The sequence below is a fragment of the Phocoena phocoena genome, chromosome 2 (genome assembly GCF_963924675.1).
Source record: "Phocoena phocoena chromosome 2, mPhoPho1.1, whole genome shotgun sequence".
Classification (NCBI taxonomy): Eukaryota; Metazoa; Chordata; class Mammalia; order Artiodactyla; family Phocoenidae; genus Phocoena; species Phocoena phocoena.
This window is the reverse complement of record NC_089220.1, coordinates 36,651,796-36,658,270: the sequence shown is the minus strand read 5'-3', so window position 1 is coordinate 36,658,270 and position 6,475 is coordinate 36,651,796. Positions and strand designations below refer to the sequence as shown.

Below are 6,475 nucleotides of genomic sequence, written 5' to 3'. Positions count from 1 at the left end.
TCTTTTCTGTCTTCTGACAAACCTCATCAACCCCAAAAGTTCCAGTTGCAAGGATCCAAGAAAACTCAGTAAAGATTACTTTGGAATCACTTTGTTGTGACAAAATCGATTCATGGTGACTCTCCTGTTATTTGTGAAAAATCAGCTAAAGAAAAGTAACTAGAATATTCATACAACATCAGTGGTTAAAGCTACACTAAAATAAAACTCTATATACTAATTCTCTTCAAGAATCCCTCCTAAAAGAAAAGGGCTTGCTAGGCTACTATAAATACATTATAAAGTGAGGTAATCACATATCTGTGTAAACGCATAAAACTCTAAACTTAAATGGAATTACAGTTTACATATCATGAAATGTAGTTTCAAAAATTTCACCCCAAAATCTGTAGCTTAGAGTATAAATAAAAAGATGTGGGGACTTCCCTGGCAGTTCAGTGGTTGGACATTACTCTCCAATGCAGGGGGGTGCAGGTTCGATCCCTGGTTGGGGAGCTAGTATCCCACATGCCTCGCGGCCAAAAACCCAAGACATAAAAACGGAAGCAATATTGTTACAAAATTCAATAAAGACTTCCCAAAAAATGGCCCACATCAAAAATAATCTTAAAAAAAAAAAGATGGGCTTCCCTGGTGGCACAGTGGTTGAGAGTCCGCCTGCCGTTGCAGGGGACACGGGTTCGTGCCCCGGTCCGGGAAGATCACACATGCCTCGGAGCGGCTGCGCCCGTGAGCCATGGCCGCTGAGCCTGCGCGTCCAGAGCCTGTTGCTCTTCAACGGGAGAGGCCACAACAGTGAGAGGCCCGCGTACCGCAAAAAAAAAAAGATGTGGGTACAGAGAAAAAATCGTGTAAGACCAATATTTTACCAAGAAAAGATAATCTAGTTATTGCTTACTGTAATGTAACATTTGCCTTTCTTCTTTTTTCACTGTATATACCAGTCACAAACTTGATTATTAATATTGATGAGGCTCCCTTTTAAGTCTGTTACTTGAAGGAAAAACAGAAGTGGTATTATTTCAACAGTGGTATATTTTCACAAATCACAGACAACCAAGAAGAATGTATCTTAAGACACATTATTTTCTTCTCAACTTAGCAATGTAACCTAAAAACGCAGAATAAGCTTCTGTTAAACATTTTTCTTGGTATTGATATAAAATAACATGCTTCTCAGCTTTAAAATTTCAAGATAAAATTCAACTAAGTATTGAATGAAACAATGGTTAACATGTTTAAAAAACCTTTCATGGGAAAATGAAATGTTTGATGATATTTTAACCTGAAGATAGATAGATACACATTTCTCAACCATATGAATCTTATAGCCATATTATTTCCATATTGTGAGTATATTTGTAGTTTTGGTTAACAGCATACCCAACTCAATATCATCATCAATATTCTTATTATTGTTTCTTCTGCAATATCAAGATGTTATATATTTTCAGAAATGTTTATTTTGTTTTTATGCCTATGTTTTCAAATGTTATAATAAGGAGTTACACAAAGAGATCTAACTTAGAGTATATATAATGGCAGATGAAGAATTTAAGTCAATTAACATCTCTAGCTATAAAGTAGGAATAACATGACTATTCATTCTAATAATTAGACTAACAAAAAATCAGAAAGAGTTAATTAGAATGTGATAATGGGTACAGGGGTGAAAAGGGAGATGAGAAATCCACTAAAGACTTCAAATTCATATGAATTCACCTGCTTTAAGAGAAATATAATAAATAAGCTTAAAGTGTTAGAGTCTAAAACAAAAACAAAAACTATAGCTAGTCATCTAGAAACATGAAGAAGCATATAGAACTGCAGACTTCTAACAAATAAATAGGAAACAGTAAAGATGAATACTATCAATTATTAAAGGTGTCAGATCAATATAACAGAAACTCAACAGATAATTTTTGATTTACTGGTGGAATTAGATTTACAAAAGAAATATGGCTTAAATTCTGACTGTACTAAACTACAAATGTAATGAATTACAGTAATTATAAGTGATATAAATGCATTCCATAATGTGATTATTTTCTGTATATTAGTATAAAATGGTGTTACTGGGTTACATAGAGAATTTTTGTTACATTTTTTAATCCATTGCTTTACCTAATAAAATTTCCTCCTCTATGTCCAGAAGTTAAAATGTCTGTATATTACTTTTATTTATACTGTACTTTTCCAACCTGGCTCTTTCAAAAAAATTATTTGATTGAAAAGTTATCAATCCTTTTCATTCTATAATACCAAAATAATAAAGTATTTGATATAGCTAATTATGGTATTTCTGAGCAGCTTATGAAGTGCACAAAGATTAACTAAAATTCTTATTTCCAAATCCTGGTTTCTTTCAATATAGAATGACTAGAAAAGTACTATCTCAGAGCAAACACAAACGGCAACAAATTAAGTTTCCTCATAATATAAAAATAGATAATTATTTATAAAAATCTACTGACATAGTATTTAGTTCTTTTAGAGGGTTTAATCCATTTCTCAAAATAATTTATTCAGAGAAATAACTTCCTTACCAATATAATTCATTTTGTTCATTTTCAGTTTAGGACGTTGTTTTTCTTTTTTCAAGTGATAAGCAATGAGTTTTCTCTTCATTTCAGGTAAGTCCTGAAAGATAATTGCCATAATTTCACAGAAGTTAATAAGCATTAGCAATAATGGCATGTTGAATCTTAGTCTCCACTTGTAAGACAACAGCTTCACTTCTTTCAGATTATTCCACAAGAGTCTGTCCTCGAGATTAGCACTCTACAAAACTGAAGAAGGTATAGTTTGTCTGCTATTGCACAGATTCACTTCTTTTCTGGAAAAGCCTCTCTTCCAGGTTTGGGACGCTTAGGCTTCCATACAAGCACTACCATGCTTAGCCATACAAGGCTAAGCATGGTAGTGTCCTACCCCAGGCTACTGTGTATCTACAGTTCAATTAGAACTTTCAAAGACTGAGTTTCTTAAGACTCAAAGAAACAGATGGTGAAATTTTTCCTAGAGTGACAGGTGACTGGAGAAATGTTTTGGGACAAGGTACATCCAAAGAATTATAAAACTGTAGTATTTATAGAGATCTTAAATGTAATAGTTGAACTCCAGTTTGCTGATAGGTCCTCAAATTATAGGCTGCTACTGACTCCACCTTCTCTTCGGGCCAACATTACCTCTTCAAAACAATCCACAACCTTTATGAAGGTTGTGCCTGGGTAGGGATTGAGAGGGTTCCAGAAAATCTGTAAATTTTTTTCCTAGTAATTCTGGAAAAAAATGTATTCTTGCTCACTTAGTCTCCTTAGGGCTGGCCTGACTACCCAAGCGCACAGTTTTAGACCTCATCTTATTCATCTTTGTATCTCTAGGTACAAATATTTTCAGATGTAAATTTGTTTCAACTTTTGGTCTCTGCAGTATTATTTAGTTCAGAAATATAAGAGGTAGGCAGAGAACCTTCCTCTTATACAGGAAAAAACAAGTTATTATTTCCAGTTTTTTGTTGTTGTTAAATAATATGCCTCAGGTCACTTTTAATAAACATTGAGCTAGTAAATTACTACTGTTTTCCAGGTACTCTTCTGGGTTTGGGGAATTAATCAGAGAAAATTTGATACATATTAAAGCTCTTGCTTTTTCTAGACTGTATAAAATCTCAGTCCTTGGATTTTAAAAATATTTTGAAACACCCTAGTATTTATAATCTGTCAGATTACACCTGTTGAAAATCAGTAGTAATTTCTATGTAAATAGTAGGATTAGCAAACTTTCAGTTGAATGTTAATAGTCAAGCTTGAAAAATCAATTGTAAAAGTACAAGAAAATTTAGAAAAATTACTGATAATCCTACCCTCTAAAGATAACCATTTTTATGCAATTTTCATATATATGATTATCCTACATATAGGATAAGAATATACAAAAGCCTTGTATCTTATTTTTCCCCTTAATTATACCAAGAACATTTTCCCATATCATTAAAAATCTTGTAAACAATTTTTAGGGCTACATAATAATCCATGACTATAATTCAAAAAATCATTTTCTTATTGTCAGATATTTAAGCCATTTCTCTTTTATCATTGTTATCATAAATAATATACCTGCATGTTCTATTATTTCCTTAGGATAAATTCCACAGAGTAATGCTAAATGAAGGGTATGATCATACTTAAGGTAAAGAAAATATATTGTCACATTGCCCTCCAGAAAGATTGTACTATTTTACATTCCCACCAGTAGGGTTTACCTGTTTTGCCGCACCATTACTGGCATTGATGAATTTCACTGGATCATAAATTTGCTAATTTGACCATTTTTAATGGGCTACACGTTTAATGAATTATGAGCCACAATCATCAAATAGAAAAGAACATTTTAAAAAAATCAATACAAATAAGGAAAAATATTAAAACTCCAAGAATGGTCAGTATATGATAATGTTCTAGGATTGTAAAAGTTTATTTCATAGGAAATAAAAATGCAAATACTGTGTCTTTTTGAGAAAAGTTCAGGATGCTATTTAAAGTATGAAACTTATGAAATATCAATTTACTAGGTGAGAAGTTACAGCAGAAAAAATACATATACCTAATGAAAATACAGATAAAATTGCTACTCTGGTTTCAGAAAGCTGTGTTAAAGATGAATGTGGAACTTCCCTGGTGGTGCAGTGGTTAAGAATCCGCCTGCCAATGCAGGAGACACGGGTTCAAGCCCTGGTCCGGGAAGATCCCACATGCTGCGGAGCAACTAAGCCCGTGTGTCACAGCTACTGGACACAGACCCTGTGCTCTAAAGCCTGCGAGCCACAACTACTGAGCCCACGTGCCACAACTACTGAAGCCCACGCGCCTAGAGCCCGTGCTCCACAACAAGACAAGCCACTGCAATGAGAAGCCCATGCACCGCAACGAAGACCCGATGCAACCAAAAATAAATAAAATAAATTTTTAAAAAAGGTGAATGTGGTAGTTAGATTGCAAGATTTTTTGCAATAACTGTGCATACAGGACATAGTTACTATACAAAAGAACCTCTCCCTTCTGAAGCTGTAATTTTAGTGTTTGCGTTAAGAACTGGCATGTCTGCTTTTTTGCAATCTTGCTTTGCTTGAGGTAAGTGTGTGAGGACTGTCTGAACACAAGAGATCTGAAGAGATTGTGTTTCTCACAATTCTCTTCTGCTTTCAGTTGTAGTTGGGACCCTGTCCCTAAATTACATCATATCATTAGTTCTACAAAGAATTTGTATTGCTCTCCAGCCCACTAATTCCCTCCACTCCCTTTTTTAACTACACAAAAGACAAGAATTTCTAAGAATAAAATCAAGAAATCTGTACTCAAATTTTAAGGCAACTTCAATAGAAACTTCTTGGTTTGATCTTAGTTTTCCTGGTTCAAATTTTTTCCTTAACTTCTTTCATGGAAAAAGAGATGTGAATTGTGAAATGAGATTTACAAATTAATAGATGTGTTTTTAAAAATTGGAAATTACATACACAACTAGATAAAAGAAACTTAAATGTCCATTGATTGACTTAATTGGATTGTCAACATTACTTTTTGGTCACAGATAACTTTTGTGTCTCTCAGACAGAAAATTTTCTCGAGCACTGTCCTAAACAACTTTGATATTAACTATACATTAGCCTCCTTCAAAGGAGTTTCCCCTTCCCACAGCCTCAGAAAAAATATCACGGCACATAAAGCTTTTAAATGTATCTTGTCCTCCTGAAGGGACTGTTTTTGGTTCGTATCCCTCCCCATGTAGTGACACTAATCTTCCGCACTGACCTTGTAGTTGCCACCAGCACACGCCGCTCTCATCTTTGCCCATGCTACAACCCATGCAAAGAATGGCAAAGGTCAGCACCTGGCCCAGGCATGTCACCTCTTCCAGGAAGCCCTCAGGAACATACTTTACCCTGTCTGGATGTGCCCCCGCCTCTGTGTTCCCTATAGCACTTCTCTCAAATAATTTTTATTTATTTATTTATTTTTTTGCAGTACGCGGGCCTCTCACTGCTGTGGCCTCTCCCGTTGCGGAGCACAGGCTCCGGACGCGCAGGCTCAGCGGCCATGGCTCACGGGCCAAGCCGCTCCGTGGCATGTGGGATCTTCCCGGACCGGGACACGAACCCGTGACCCCTGCATCGGCAGGCGGACTCCCAACCACTTGCGCCACCAGGGAAGCCCCTCGAATTATTTTTATCTATTTATTGGGCTTTCAACCTCATAAAGACAGATTATTTTTGCACTTGTCTTTTACCTCACATCCTGGGACTTCTTAAAGCTAATTGAATGACTGTCTCCAACTTCCCCACATAATGTGAAGGGTTATCGCTGTTTTGTTACTGTCCTCCTTCCGGAGCCCATTTATAGGGACTGCTTCTACCACCTATCACTTGGTGCCAGACAATACTTCCAGACCTACTCCCATATATTACTCTTAAACGTTA

The 6,475-nt window shown here is 35.6% G+C and overlaps 1 non-coding gene across 1 annotated transcript; it reads right to left on the bottom strand.

Annotated features, from left to right (window-relative positions):
- Window positions 1-2,599: 2,599 nt before the first annotated feature.
- On the bottom strand, window positions 2,600-2,668 carry LOC136119747 (small nucleolar RNA SNORD2). Its single transcript, XR_010655706.1, has one exon. It is a non-coding gene; the product is annotated as a small nucleolar RNA SNORD2 (small nucleolar RNA).
- Between the last annotated feature and the right edge of the window lie 3,807 nt (window positions 2,669-6,475).